We start from the raw sequence: 16,859 nt of genomic DNA, 5'->3' as shown, positions 1-16,859 counted from the left end.
AGAGGTGAAGTTCATAAAAAATATCCAATTGACCTTAAAGTTGTCAATGGAAGGTCAATCGAGGCTACGTTGGAAAGACTTTGATCCAACATTACAAGGTTGTCTGAAAAATGAAGAAAAGATATGGGTGATGAACCCTACGACCCATTAGATTATGAGACAGAGGAATTTGTAGAAATCGACGTCATTAATGCCAGAGCCACCTTGTTCTCGTGCGATGCTCCTTTATCCATTGAGGAGAACGCCGCAGATGAGTTGCAAAGAGTCACTCAACAACGTGATGAACAGATCAACCAGATGAAAGAACAACTAGAAGAAATGACGATCGCTATAGCCACTATTTAAAGACAATCACAGTCACCGACGGTAGTACCCCCAGGGGCAAGCCATCCAGAAAGCGTCCAGATCGTCGATGATAAGAAGGAATTCACTTCGGTCAATGAAGATGATCAACTAAAGAAAAACTCAGTCCATGAATCAATACCAAAAAAGGACATTAAATAAATGGTAGAACAACAGGTGAGAGAAGCCTCGACTCAGTCAAAAGGAGGAGCATTGATTCTAAAGGGTAGACCCTATCCTGAAAAATTTGATAATATCCAATACCCCAAGGGTTTCGTACCACCGTCGTTCAAGACATTTGATGGATCATGAAACCCCCGACAACATGTTACACACTTATGAGCAAGTTGTGGTAATGCGGGTGGTAGTGATGCGTTGTTATGTCGTCAATTTGTGAGCAGTTTTTCGGGAATCACTTTTGATTGATACGCTGAACTGCCCAATGGCTCAACAAAAACATTTGCAGAATTGGAAGACCTTTTTGTTAAGTGGTTTGCTGGAGTTAAACACCATATCACCGTCAGTGATCTCTTGGTGTAGCGATAGAAGCCAACCGAAACATTGATGGACTACATTCTTCGATGGAGAAATTTGAGCATGAAATGTGAGCCACAACTCCACGAGCAGCGCGCAGTCGAAATCCTGCTAAAGAGCATCCATGGTACAGTGAGTTTCTTACTCAAGAGATTCACCATCAAGACATTCGAGAAGCTGCTTAGGAAATTTGAGAATCTTCAAGAAGAAGCTAAGCAACTAGGTTTTTTGAGAAAGCTGAGAAGCTAGAGTCATTGAAGACATCTGAGAAGAAATTTGGGACAGTAGTAGCTGTTGATAGGGGCAAGCGACCGTTGCAGATACAATTCGAACATTCTCGATAGATTTACCAACGTCCTCGGCACAATGGTCAACAATCGTTTCAGCAGAGGTCTTATCAAACAGATGGAGGGAAACTTCTAAACATAAAGAATTGTTTGAACAAAATATATATTCTTTCAAGGATGAGACAGTCGAATAAATGTTTCAGAATTTGATAAAGAAACATGAGTTCAAGCTCCCTGAACCGAAAAAACCAGATAAAGTTGATGAACAAGATCATCCGAGATACTGCCCATATCACAGGCTGATCAGACACAACATAAAAGAATGTTTCACTTTTAAAGATTGGCTTGAGGAGAAATTCAAGAGTGGGAGCATAGTGATCCTGGAAGAGTATTTGAAAAGAATCTGAAAGAGGTTCTATCAATATGATTTCGGTCGATCCAAATGTTCTAATTGACTTCGAAGCAGCTAGCAAAGGATGAAACGTTTTTTAATTACTATTGTACTACTTTTGTTGTCGAAAGGGATGTTAGTGGTATCAATGTTTGTCTGTCCCTTCTCTCCCACCGCAATAAAGTAATGAAAGAACTTGTTGTTTTTTAGAATTGTTCAATATTTGAAAAGCATGATTAACAAAACATTCAAAGTTCATCAACAGGACAATCGAGAAAGGAGTAATTCAAAATAAAAATTCCAGTATTGTGAAAGAAACTATGATTTCAGAAGAAGATGAAATTAAGACCCTAATAACTAGGTCCTTCACTTTAAAGATTTTTGGACTGGATCCTAAGTAAATTCTAAAATAAAATAGTGTGATTATAATATGAGTAATTGACTATGGATTATCATGAGCCTTTTAATCTTCTGCCAAGTGACTGGGTCCTAGCTTTCGAATGGATTATGATATCTCAGGATTTGTCTTAAAAAAATATTTGAGAATTGTTAATCAAGGGAGTTTAGACATTCAAAATCTTTAAAATATGTTCCACCATATATAGTAATTCTCAATAAAAAAATGGGAGTAAAAAAAAATTTGAACGAGAAGAGAAAAAAAAGAAAAAAAAAAGGCCTCCATGAGAAGAAGCTTGAGGTGAGCATAAAATCAAAAATTATTGTTTGAGTTCTCTCTTAATTAATAAAATTTGAAAGCTCTCTTAAGAAAATTTTTCTGATATTATATTTAGGAAAAATTTAAGTGATCTTGTGTCTTTTGGTCGGCTGTTAATTGACTCAGAAATATCTTCGGTAAACGAAAAATGTTTTACTCACACGAGCAAATTCTCTGAGATTTGCTTAGGCCCAGGAAGAGAGAATTAAAGTAAATGGCTATGTTATTAGCAAATTAATGAAAATTCTACATGAAGTCGTATCTTTCAATGCCCAAAAGGTTCCACATCGACATCAATTCAAGAACGTCAAAACGATTCCTCAGAACAATGTGGACAATCTTTACACAAATCAGTGATGAGGAAACTACATCTACTACAACGACGGTACAAGGTTGCAGCCTCTTGAGCTGTGACGTCCTTAGAAGTAACACATCTTTATGTGTGCTTGACATAATATAATTCTGATAGTACCTTAAAGAATGCGTTATATTTATATGTCTCCATTCAATGGATAATACCTCGATAAGTATTATGCATCTCGGTGTTTCAAAGACAACTTTGTTCTTAGAAACACGAATGCTGCATCTGTCTAAAACTGGGTCCAAATCTTAAAGCAAATACAACAAAATAAAATTCAAAGTCAAATGAATCTCAACATCAAAATGAAATGAAATACAACAACGAATCAAATAAGCAAAACAATAAAAATCAAAATTTTGAACATCACTTCAAATTTAGACCTAGTCAGCTTGAGCCTTCTCGATCTATCACCAACGTCATTTCTCTTAGCCCGAAGTTTCCTCCCACAGGAACTATGGGTCCTCTTGCTCGTGAGAAAAAGGCTTGGCTGGTTCTACGGAACCACATCTCTTATTGTATGGGCATTTTCTTTGATCTCCTCTTGGGATTGATTTGAGTCTCAGACATTCTTTGCCAATGTGACCGACTTCTTCCTGGGATTTGGCGTAATCTTCTTGACGGTTGTCATTTCTTGACTAGATCTAGTTCGGATGTAATGTCCCCGGCGGTTGTTCGAGCTGGTTTAGTTTCCCCGCACTTCACAAACTTCTACATATGTTCTCCACACTGCATAAATTGTCACAAATTCGACATAAACTTTCACAAAATTATATACTGTATAATTTACTACATACATTTTTCACAGCTCTCCTAAATTCTACAAGTTCCTTAAAAATTTCCCACAAATATTCCACAAAAATCAAATTTTCAAGAATCGGTGTGAGACCCCCTTCAATGGATGTTAAGGCTTCTGATTCCTTCAAAAAATCAAATTCTTAAGGATCAGTGTGAGGTCACATTCAATTCCTAAGGATCGTTGTGAGACCCCATTCAATGGATGTTAAGGCTTCCAATTCCTTCAAAAATCAAATTTTCAAGGATCGGTGTGAGACCCCCTTCAATGGATGTTAAGGCTTCTGATTTCATCAAAAAATCAAATTCTTAAGGATCGGTGAGAGACCCTCTTCAATGGATGTTAAAACTTATGATTCCTTCAAAAAATCAAATTCCTAAGTATCGGTGTGAGGCTCAATTCAATGGATGCTAAGGCTTCTAATTCCTTCAAAAATCATATTTCCAAGGATCAGTGTGAGACCCTCTTCAATTGATGTTAAGACTTCTGATTCCTTCAAATTTCAAATTTCCCGAGGATCGGTGTGAGACCCCCTTCAATGGATGTTAAGACTTCTGATTCCTTCAAATTTCAAATTCCTGAGGATTGGTGTGAGGTCCCCTTAATGGATGTTAAGACTTATGATTCCTTCAAATTTCAAATTCCTGAGGATCGGTGTGAGACCCTCTTCAATTGATGTTAAGGCTTCCGATTCCTTAAAAAAATCAAATTCCCGAGGATTGGTGTGAGGTTCCCTTCAATGAATGTTAAGGCTTCCGATTCCTTTAAATTTCAAATTCTCGAGGATTGATGTGAGGCCCCCTTCCCCTTCAATGGATGTTAAGTCTTCTAATTTCTTAAAAAATCAAATTCTCGAGGATCGGTGTGAGGTCTTCTTTAATAATGGATGTTAAGGCTTCCGATTCCTTCAAATTTCAAATTCCCCGAGGATCGGTGCGATGCCCTCTTCAATGGATGTTAAGGCTTCCGACTTCTTCAAATTTCAAATTCCCCGAGGATCGGTGTGAGACCCCCTTAAATGGATATTAAGGCTTCTGATTCCTTCAAAAATCAAATTCTCAAGGATCGGTGTGAGAGCTCCTTCAATGAATGTTAAAACTTCTGATTCCTTCAAATTTCAAATTCTCGAAAATCGGTGTGAGTCCCCCCTATATGGATGTTAAGGCTTTCGATTTCCTTAAATACAAATTTCAGGATCGGTACAGGGATTCCGATTCTTTTAACTTCCACATATATTCCGTAACTCTCCACAAATTCTCATAAATCACATAATTCATAAACTCCTTCATATTTTCAATCACAAAATCAAATCGACATTCAAATTTGAAAGTTTAAACTCACTATCACAATTTTAAAATACATCTATTCATCCCAGCGAAAACTTTTAAAGATCTTCAGTGCACTCTGGCCTTTGGGTTGGGAGCTCTCGAGTGGAGGACCCAACTCATTCATTCTCAAGTTGAATGACATATTCGGTTCAATCTTTGGTCTGTTTTAAATAAGTCTACTTAAACAATTCTTTAGTTTGCTGATCCATTCGGTCAACACCAATACGCGCGGTGTGTTTGATCAACACACCACACCCATTTGTTGACCTCATTTTTGTGAGATCTTTCCTTCCTTTTCATAGAGCCTAAGATCTAGTCATAGGACTTTTTCTATTGACTGTCTTAGATGACTAGTATTGAGTTCCATCCCTCTTCGAAATTCAAGTCTCTTTCTGATTCTCTTGTAGTTTCTGGCATGGGTGATCTCAAACTATCGTTGTTTGGTCGAGTGGTTAAGGTCCACCATGTGGAGACTCAGAGAGAAGTTCCCAATAGTATCTCAAGCTCTAGGGAAACCCTTTTAGGACGTTATCAGCACACCCAAAATACACAAAATCCACTAAGTTGCGCAAAATCAGACTAGAGTTGAGCTTAAACAAGGTGAACATGTGAACTTCTCCGAACGACCTCTGATGACAAAACGGACTGCACCGGCGTGTCCGGAACATCATTTTTAGCTAGGGAGGTCATGATTCTGCACACGAGCAATCGCACACAAATTGATGAATTCGTCCAAACGACACCGAATGACAAAACAGACTGTGCTGGCACGTCCGGAGCGTCAAATTTTTTCGAAAAGGATACTATTTTGCTAGGGCGCTGAGCACGAATAAATCACACACTAATTAATATAATTAAATAAAGTAGTATAATAAAATAAAACAAAATAATAAAAAAATAAAATAAATCTTTATTTTAAACCTATTTCGCCTAACTCAAGCACCCGATTCGGTATTCCCCTCCTTCGGCCCTCCTTAGGTCGAAAGCTCGGCTCGCTCCCCCCTCTCGTGCCCTAGATCCCGCGATCAATCCACGCGGCTTTCTCCTCCTCTCCCGACTCCTCTTCTTCTTTGCATGGCCGCTAGACCAAGCGACTCTCCAATTATAAGATTTCAGTTGGGTAACATTTCTCCTTCTCGAGGCTACATTTCCTCCTCTCTAAATGCGTTTCTTTTTTTCCGTTACTTCATTCGGCCATGACATCGTGGTAGGTGCGGCTTTGTCTCTTTTCCCTACTTATAAAAGCCTTTCCTGTGGCACGTTGGTGGGTTGTTGAAAATTTTGAGGGAAGAAAAGGAAGAATTGTGGCATCTTTGGTCGTGTGCATTCGCTGCTGTATTCCTCGAGCATTTCGGGAGATTTATGTTTTTGCATCAAGGTTCTTAAGGGAGGTTTTTTGCTGATTTTATTTTCTTAGACTCGATCTTGAGTTTGCTTTAAATCTACAATCAAAAGGTAATCCTCTCTCTTTCTTGCTGCAAGCATTCAAAGGAGATATTTGTTTTATTTTTCATGTCTTGGGTTTAATGTGCTCATAACTTCAGAAGGTGTATTTTGGCAATTTTGCTCTGATGATTTATTGCTTAAAGAATGATCCTTTTAGTCTTCATCACTTGGAATTGCTTCTGAATGTATTCTTCTGATGCATCTGGAATTGGGAAGTTAAGGTTGCTTTAAGAACTTATTGAGTTTAATATTAAGAATGAGAATGGTTATAGAATTGGGGAGCTGGAATATATGAGCGAGATGCATTAATTAAAAATACATTTTCTGGAAAATGTGAAGGATGCTAGGGAGGCTTGCATGACAAAATTATTTGAGAAGAGAAAAGTCAGATTTATCCTTGAATTGGGGCAAAACTGTTGATGAATTGAAACCATACAGGGGTCGTCGGAAGTCTATTTTTCTTATTTGTGTGCCTAGCTATTTTCAATATATGATGCTTCTTTTGAATAAATCTCAAGCAATATGATTGCTCTATTTCCCACTTCTACTTTTTCTATCATTCTGATGCTGCTCATATTCATACATGTTAGATGGAATAATTGTTACTGCCATTGTTTGAAATGCATGCTGGAAGAAATTTTTTATGCTGAGAAATTATTTTGGTTGTCATGTTTCATGTTATTCCATTATTCGAATCACATATGGAATGGAATGTTGATTTGGGACTTGACTTTTGAGCTCTCTATTATTGTTACCTCTGTTTGGATTGGTGCAAATTTTGGGTTTTAAAGCCTGGAGGAATTTACTTTGTGTTGGGCGGTTTTGCCCTTGTGTTGGGCTCGGTTTTACTTCGAAATAGCTTAGTTTTGGCCCTGTGTTGGCTCGATTTTGCCTCATGATGACTGGGTTTTGTTCACCTGTTGGGTTGGACCTTATTTTCAGGTTGGCCCTGTGTTGAACATGTCTTGGGCTTGGTTTTGTTTTGGCTTGGTTGGGCGCTATTTCTAGCACAGTGTATGGTTCGGTTTTGGACCCTAGTGTGGCCCTATTTTGACTTGAAAAATGACTCAATTTTAATAATGATTGAGCCATGTTTTAATAAAATGTTTGTCTCGGCTTGGGATTTGATGTTTGAGGCTTTATTTTGTTGTTTCTTTAATGCTTTCTACGTTTGAAATGCATGAACAGCTGAAATTTGGTTTCTAAGGCTTTTTGTAGTTGGTTTTAGTCTTGCTTTTGCTCCTTACAGCTGCTACCCCTGGTCAAAAATATATGTTGGAATCTGTCTGATGTCTTGAGCAGTCGGTTTTGGGGCTTGATTCTATTTCCTGTTGCTGTCCCTCTATTCGAATCGTATGTTGGATGAAATATTGTCTTTCGAGAATTTTTAAAATTTTGAGAACTTTTAAAATTTAAATTTATTTCAGGAAGGTTTATTTTTGTTCCTTGTTGCTTCTTCTGTTCGAAACACCTGCTGATGGTAAAGTTTGATTTTGAAGCTTTTGGGGCTTGTTTTGGGGCCCTGTGTTGCTTCCTCTGACCGTACGCCTCCCTATTGTGTTCTCTTGTTTGTCTGGTGGCTTCTCCCCTTTTTGTTGCCCTTACCCGTGAGCTGGTAGTTGTTGGTTCAGGTTTGGCGGTTCCTCTGGTTGTTCCTACCCGAGAGCCTTTGTTTGTGTTTGTTAGCTCATTTGTGCACCGTTTTGGTGGCTCCTCTGGCTGCTCCTACTCGAGAGCACCTAATTGTGATTTTCCCTTATGTTGGGGTCGGTTTTCCCTTTTGGGTCCTACCCCTGCCTGAATTGGAGTTGGTAGCTTCTCTGGATGTTCCTGGCTATGAGCACTTCTTGTCGTATTCTTCTGTTCTATTTGAATGTTTCTTGTTGCCTTGAATACTTGGTTAAATGTGTTGTTGTGGAGTTGGGTTGAGCCTTTTCTATTGTGTCTACTTGTGATTCTATTATAGTTTTAATTTGGGCTCTGCTTGCCCTCCTTGGTGCCTTTGCCCGTGAGCTGGGCTTGGGTGGGCTTCTCTTGTTGCCCTTACCCGTGAGCCTATTTTGGGTGGGTTTCCTTGCTGCCCCGATCATGAGTACTTATGTGCGATCATTTGGATGGTGTGAGGTTCATGTGGCATTGGAACTCTTTTTAATTTGATGCGAAATTGAATATTTTGATGTTTGTGAAATAAAATTTGTCAATTCTTAATGTTTAAAAGAATTCAAAAAATGCTCTTTTTCAAGATATTTGGAAATGTTTTGGGGCCCAATTCTGTGGGATAGATCATTTGCAATAAAAAAAGGAAGAAAAGAAAAAAGGAAGAAGAGAAGATATCCAAAAGATGAAGAATTTCCTGATATTTGAGAATGATTGGGAATTTTCTAAGTTGTATCTTTTGGAAATATTTCATGGCTTGCAGGGGGGAGTGTATTTCACCTCTTCTACTCATTCGAGAAAGTCCTGCCAATCAGATGTTTTAGGCTAACCCTCTTGCTGCTTTGGCTTTTCTTTTATAAATTTGTTTTGGAAGAGGGTTGGTCTTCTTTCTTTTCATTTCTTGATTTTTTTGTTTGATTTCCTTGTTTCTTGGTTTATGTTTTTGATGCTTATGTTTGATGCATAAGTGCACATATATAGTCTTTTGCTATGAACCATCAAATAAGGTCGCAAATAGGTCGGTTTTGTTTTGGGGCTTAGGGCGATGATGACAAATTCACGCCAGTGGTAGAGCAGAATGATATCTTGATATCTCATCCTACGACATCAATACGACATCAAGACCCAATCCAGGGACCTGATGAACTGTAGGATGATAGTATCATTCACCGACACAAGACTAGCAGGGGACTCGTACCTTCGTAGGTTGTTGGTGGTCCTACGTCCGACGCGTGATCGACTCGTGGACAATCATAATTTTTCAAAACTAATAAGAACAGAACATGATAAGAGCAGATACAATATTTATAAAAATATTTTTATCACAAAGTTGATACAACTTTCTTTTGTATGCCTGAAATCCATGAGCAAGCTAAAATATAAATTTTTTAAATGTGTTGTAACTTGGTAGGACACCCTTCTAGTTGAATGGCGGACCTATACATTCGGGTGATCGATAGTAGCCTTCGACGTCTCTCGAGTATAAATATATAGTATTTGAGTCTATCCCTGACCCGAGTGCTTGCAGTTTTTTTTTTCTTCGGATTTTTCATGTGATTTTATTTGAACTTTTAGTAAAGCACTCATGATTTTTTTCCCGGATCTTCCCGTGTTTTCGGTGACTTTCTTTGAGTTGTCATTTGTTTTTTTTGCTTTGAGATTTTTGTTGTGATTCATTTGTTCATTTTCTCGAGTTTTCTTTCGTCATGGGTCATTTGGCGCTCTTTCTTGAGTTTTTTGGACAGTATTTTTTTGTTAATACAATTTATGATAGCTCATTTCATAAATTTTGTTACTATACTTACACCTGCTACTGTTTCTTTTTCACACTATACCTTAGAGTAGGAGACCAATAGTTGATTTCATGGGAGGTACCCGATAGCTGATCGTTGACTAAGCAATTGCATGTACCCTTAAACTTAACATCGAATCCGAAGGTGCTACGACAGGGAGCTTGGAGCGAACACCGTAGGTAGCACGACGAGGGCACACAGAAGAGCAACTTCGAGATGGACCTATAACATCAAAACAAGTTCACGTCAACTATGTATTTTCCTTAGTTTAAATAACAAGTCACGAGACTTCGAGGTGGTTTGCTTAGCGCAATGTAAATCCTCACATTATCTTTAAGTTTTTGCACAACCCTATTGTGCAATTATAAGTCCTAACACTTTTAGAATTTCGAGGTTACCGTGTGGTACAGTGTAAATACTCTTATCTTTCTAGGCTATTCGTACGATCGGATATCGTGTAAATGTAAGTCCTAAATCCTAAAATAAATTACAAGATTAAATATTAAACAAAATCATTTCAAAGACATAAAGCCAAATAATAGGATAATTGGGAAGTCACCGGGTTTCTCCCTGGATCTGTGATATCCTATACTCTTCGTTCATTTGGACTCCTTGAAATAACTGTTCTTGTTTGAGCCACTCCCATTTATTTTTTTCGTGTCCAATCTTGGAAATCTAAAATTTTGAAATTTGGAAGACAAAATCACTGATCTTAATATCACTGATCTTAATTGAGAGTCTTAATTGAGAGTCTTCTTAAGTGATCCTGATCATTTAAGATGTAATTAACTATACGAGTTTGCTTCTATAGGGAATTTGGAACCCAGGTGAAATAAATCTTATCTAATCCTTATATTAGGTAGGGGAATTTGCCGGTCATTTATAAAATATTTTGTTGTCCAAACGGATGTCACAAACTTCTTAGTTTAGGTGGTTGAGTTTACTGTCAAGTGGTATGCTTATCATTTGGGGTAGTGTATTACTTGTGGTATTTTCCTCATCCATTTAAACTATTCAATATGTGAGACTCGTTTGGTTTCATTTATTTTTAAATTAAAATGTTACTTTCAAATATCATATTTACATCAAAACTATTTTCATATTTACAAAAATCATCTTTTTCCAAAAAAATAATGACCGATAGTGTAATTACAGATAAGAGCTTGAAAGATAATCTTGTAAAAATTAATAGAATTAGAGATAGAATTATAACTCTTAAAATTGTTGTTGATACTAAGATTTTTAATATTATAAGTGCTTATGCGTGATACATAAAAATTATGGGTGAGGGTAATTGAACATAGGTTAAGATGTATTGCAAAAATTTCTTATAATCAGTTTCGATTTATGCCAGACAGGTTTACTATGGAAGCTATACATTTATTGAGAAGTTTGATGGAGAAGTATAGAGAGAATAAGAAGGATCTACGTATGATTTTTATTGATTTAAAAAAAACTTACGATAAGGTTCCAAGAGATATTCTTTTGAGAGTTCCAGAGAAGAAATGTGTTTATGAATTTTATTCAAATCATTAATGATACATATGCTAGAGCTGTTACTTGTGTTCGAGCAGAATGAGGGTTGACCAAATATTTTTCTATTTCAGTTGTTAAATCAGGAATTGACTTTAAGCCCATATCTTTTTGCTTTAGTTATGGATGCTCTTACTGGACATTTGCAGGAGGATGTACCTTGGTGTATGTATTTCGTTGATGATATTCTTCTTGGGGATAAGTCTAGAGAAAAAGCTCAGGAAAGCCTTGAATTATGGAGGTCTACATTGGAGTCAAAAGGCTTTCGTTTGAATAGAACTAAAGCTGAATACATAGAATGTTATTTTAGTAGTAGTAGCTCTAGTGACAGAGTTGTAAGTATGGGTGGTCAATTTATTAAATGGTGTGAACGTTTTCAAAGTGATGATGATATAGATTAGGATGTTATGTGTAGAATTCAAGTTGGTTGGTTGAAGTGGAGGAATGATTCAGGCCTATTGTGTGATTGAAAAGTACCGCATAGATTGAAAGGAAAATTTTTTAAGATGGTGGTGAGACTTGCAATGCTTTATGATGCTGAATGTTGGCTTTTAAAAGGGAAGCATAAAACTAAGTTAAGCGTTGTCGAGATGAGAATACTTAGGTGGATGAGTGGCTTTGCACTTAGAGATAATATGCAAATTGAATATCCGTGATAGGGTTGGTGTAGCTCCAGTGGAGGACAAACTTAGAGAGAGTCGTCTTAGATCGTTCGGTCACATTAAACGTCGATCATCTGATGATTCGGTTAGAAGAGTAGATGTTTTAGATTGACTTATGTTAATATAGACAGAGGTAGACCACTTGGGCATATTGTATAAAAAATGATCTTAATTTATTAGATTTAAATGAAAATATGACGCAATGGAGAAAAAAGATTCATGTAGTCGACCCCACTTAGTTGCATAAAGACTTGTTGTTGTTTTGTTGTTGTTGAGTTAATTTTGAAAATGATACATAAAATTTAAGTTTTTGATCACGATGATTGCTATCAAAATTTGGGGAGCTATAAGTAGTATTTGGTTACATATATTTTTAATGAGTTTGATAGATGAAGGGGATTCTAAATGGTCGAAGAAAAATTATTTTGTTGTTAGTATTCAAGGATAAAGGTGTTATGGATTTAGACAACTTTAATGAAATTGAACTCGTGAGTTGTGACGAGATATTAAAACATGGATTTAAAAAAAAATGTTGGTATTCGATAAATAATTTTGTTTTTACACCAATAGATCCAAACACGATTTTTGCATTAAAGAGGGGCATTTGTTTTATTTGATACAAGAGCAAGAATGTGATCTTAATTCAGGTTTTATTGATCTTGAAATGACATTTGTTGAGCATCATCAGATTTTTTATCGTATCCATTAAGGAAAATAAACAATTGGTAATGCATGTTGAATTTATTAAAGCCTTTAATGGAGTTGATAAATATTTGTAGTTTTAGATAACAAATGAGTTCACATTTCTTGTAGGTTTATTTGGAGGTCAATGTTAATTTCATATCCTTTTATGTCGGTCATGGAGTAGCTTAAAAATAATATTGAAAATGAGATGCCTTGATGTATATTTTTTTTCTTTCGCAAATGATAATTCTAGTCAATGCAACTTATGTAGAAAGATAAAAGAACTTTGGATTAGCTGAACAAAAAGAAAGTATTTAGCAGGCAATTTTAATGAGTGATATTAATAATTGTTAGCCAATATTAATATAACATAAAAAGGCACCTAGATGTGATAGGTTTGGCTTCTTGGATATATCTTGCAAATGAATATGAATATAACCTTTTGATTTTCTGTTGAGTGATTTAAATAAAGTTGTTAAAACGTCAAGTGATAATAATATTGCCTAAGGAGATTAGAAACATGTTAAAGTATTATAAATGGTTTAATTGGGGCCAGCAGCGACTCTTTAATAAACAAGTCAAACGTGATTGAAATGAAAATTTTATGTGAAATGTGTAGCAAAATCACAAACGATAAATTAAGAATTAATTTCATTAAAGGGATAAGAGGAAGTTACACCAATTACATGGGTAGATAAAACTTAATGTTGGAGAATTGGGGCAACATTAAGTTTAGGCTAATGGTAACTCAGAGGATATGCACAAATAAAATGGAGAATTAAGATTTATAAAAGTGCTCCCATATTGTTGGGCCAAGGTTAATGATGATTAAGATGATGGTGATAATGATTATGATAGAATCCAGGCTAAAAACAACAAACACACAACGATGACATTGCTAAAGATTGGTGGAAAAAACTCAAATGATGGTTGATCTTACGAAAATCAAAGAAAACAAGCAAAGATACAATAATGATCTACTATTTGAGAGGTAGATTGACTCTCCACAAGCCCTAGCGTCGTTAGGAACACCACAAGAAGAGAAGGAAAACTGCAACCAAAACAAAACATAAAGTAAACTTTAGGTTATTAACCCTAATATAATCCTACCAAACCTCTTTCAAACTTTCCCCCTAAAGTTCCTTGAATTTCTCCTCCTTGCATACGTGATTACAACCTTCGTTGGCCTCTCTTGTTCGTTGGATCCTTCAGTCGTTGCTCTCGCTGTGCCACTCCTTTCTTCTGAGTTGTTCGACTCTTAAATCGTTGGGGTGGGCCGGTTGGCTGAATCTCAACCGGTACTGCTTGGGCCGATTGTTTAATATCTGACGTAATAATACGCCATTCAAAGAAGCACACAATCCTCAAGGTGGAACGATGGAAACTACCTTTAGATCACCTCATAAAGTTTTCACGTTGCTTAATACTCCGACATACTCTTCCCCTTAATAAGCACCTCCTTTGCTCCCGCTCTCCTCGATGCACTCCTTCAACCTCTAAGGGTTCTATTATCACCTATAGGTCCTTTATCATCATTAGTGGTAGCGACGACGAGAGGGTATGACCTTCGATGACACGTCTTAGCTGTGAAACATGGAAGACTGGATGTAGTGTTGATGATGCTAGTTACCTTAAATGGTAGGTAATTGCTCTGATGCGTTTCGTTACCTCATAAGGTCCAAATATCGTGGTGAAAGTTTCTCGCTCCTCTGCTTGGCCAATGTCTTTTTCCTATAGGGCCTCAGTTTCAAATATATCATTCCCCAGTTCGAACTACGCCTCTTTCCTATGTTCATCTGCATTATTCTTCTTGATTTGTTGAGCTCTCAGTAGATGCTCCTTGAGGTATGCCAATATTCTGTCTCTCCTTTATGAACCGGTCGACATTGGACACTTGTGCAGTACTATGCCCATAGTATATAAGGTTGGGTGGATCTCGCCCATACAAAATCTTGAAAGGAGTGGTTTGCGCTGCAATATAGCACGAACTATCATATTAGTATTCGACCCACACATTTCTCGAGGCCCAAAGCTTCAGTCTATCCAATACGAAACAACGTCGGTATGTCTCAACATTATTTTTGACCACCTCTGTCTGGTCATCAGTCCGAGGATGATATGTTGTGCTTCTTTTGAGGAAGGTTTCTTCTAACATCAATAGCTTCTTCCATAATTGGTTGAGAAACATATCGTCCCTGTCTGATCCAATTGATTCTGGCACTCTGTACAAACAGATCACTTCCTGTAAGAACACTGTAGCGACTAAGACCGCAACGTAGTGGCGTCGTAACGGAATGAAATGTGCATAATTGTTCAGGCGATTCACTACCACCAGGATCAACGTAAACCCTTCTGATCGTGGCAACCCTTCTGATCGTGGCAACCCTTCTATAAAGATCATTATCACATTTTTCCTAACCTTCTTCGGTAATTCTAAGGGTTGTAACAACCCTCTTGGCTTCATGGTTATGTATTTGTGTCGCTGACACACATCGCACCTTGCCATCATTTCTTCTACGTCTCTGCACATCCCAAACCAATAAAGCTCTGTCGATAGACGGTTGTATGCCTTTTGGACGGCCCCCCCCCCCCCCCCAAATCGCATTGATGTGAAACTCATGTCATAGTCTGGGGATGTACTCCGATGCCCTTAGTAACACGAATCACCCCTGGTAGAGTAGTTGTTGTCCTCTCAATGCATATCTCAGATGACTGTTCGAATGCTATAGCAACTCTGCCATAAAGCTCATTTAACAACTCATCAATCATCGGAATTGAAAATTTATCCAATGTCGTGTTCTAGTTCAAAGCCCGGTAATCCACTCAAAACCTCTAACTACCATCTTTTTTCTTTACGAACAAGACTGGACTAAAGAAGGAGCTCACACTGGGTCTGATAATCTCAACCTCGAGCATCTCTCACATCAACTTATCTATCTCTTCTTTATGAATCTGAGGATACTGGTATGGTCTGATAGTGATAGGGGGGACACCCTCATTTATTGTAACAGCGTGCTCGTGCTCCCTCAGGGGTGGTAACCCGCTTGGCTGCTGAAAAATGTTCTTAAACTGTTGTAAGAGCTGTTAAACCCCTTCAGAGAACTCTGCCAACTCGGTACCTCTGACCTTCTCAATGCTTTGCAACTCTACCAAGTAGCTCATCCATGCTCTTGTATCGACTTGAACATGTTTTTGCATAAGGTAGCATCTACTCTCAACATAACCTTCCTACCCTCCACCTTAAACTCCATCATTAGGGATTTTTAGTCCACCTTCATCTCTCAAAGCATCTTAGGCCGCTTCATCTCTAAAATCACATGTGTGTTGCCCAAGTCTAGGGAAGGGAAGTCCTCCACCATCGGCAGACCATTTATTGTCAGAACCAAACTCTTGCTAATTCCTCGACTTTTCTTCACGTTCTCTATCCCCATCATGCCGTCGAACTTTCTTGTAGCCACAAGCTGCAACCCTAATTGATCCACAATCTGTTATTAGATAAAGTTATGTGTGGCACTACTATCTACCAGAACTACAATTAGACATTTCCCTCCCAACTTCATTGGTGTGATTCGGAGTAAATCCCACAACTGAATTGAGGGACACCTCCACTACATTCAAGTGCAGATGCTTCTCCACCGTGTCTTCCTCTGATTCCTCACCCTTCGTCTCCTCCTGAACTAAAAGGATCTGAAGGGCGTGCTCTTTGCAATGGTGGCTTGGGGCACACTTCTCGTCACAGCGATAACATAATCCTTTTGCTCTTTTATTCCGCACTTCTGCATTGGTGAAACGCTTGAAATTATCCCCCAGGGCAGATCCCTATATTCTTCTCTTTTGGATCTCTTTTTGAAATGACACCGTCTGGGTCCGCAATGTCGTGGCTGTCGAGACACTCTTGTAGAATCCTTCTTTGTTGCCACCTTTGTTGGTCTTGTTCACATGTTTCTTGTCTTCCATCATATGGGAGAGCTCCACCATTTCCCTCAATCCATGCAGTCTCAATGGTTGGATGGCCGCTCGGATGCCTGGCTTTAGACCTTTCAAAAAATTTCCCTCAAAACCTGCTGCAGAAATACCTCTCAACCGCCCCGACAAGAGCTCGAACCCATTATTGTATTCCGTGACCATCTCTTCCTGAGTCAGAGCATAGAATTGCTCATGTATGTCTTCTTCCCAGATGACTCGAAATTGCTCCAACAAGCAATCCTTAAACTTGTTCGATCTCCTTCTCTTCTGATCTGGTAAGGATTCCCTGACCAACTCTTGGTGAGGGTTTACAACTTGTGCGGTCGGCATGGCTTTGGATTGCTTCTCTATGAACCTCTTCAACATCT

The 16,859-nt window shown here is 37.9% G+C and overlaps 1 protein-coding gene across 1 annotated transcript in view; it reads left to right on the top strand.

Moving 5' to 3' along the window:
* Positions 1-16,859, top strand: part of LOC110022648 — an 89,152-nt gene that overhangs the window by 64,351 nt on the left and 7,942 nt on the right. The window lies entirely within an intron of this gene.

This window comes from Phalaenopsis equestris, unplaced genomic scaffold (genome assembly GCF_001263595.1).
Source record: "Phalaenopsis equestris unplaced genomic scaffold, ASM126359v1 Scaffold000202, whole genome shotgun sequence".
NCBI lineage: Eukaryota > Viridiplantae > Streptophyta > Magnoliopsida > Asparagales > Orchidaceae > Phalaenopsis > Phalaenopsis equestris.
Note: the sequence above shows the minus strand (reverse complement) of the source record. Positions and strands in the feature narration are given on the sequence as shown.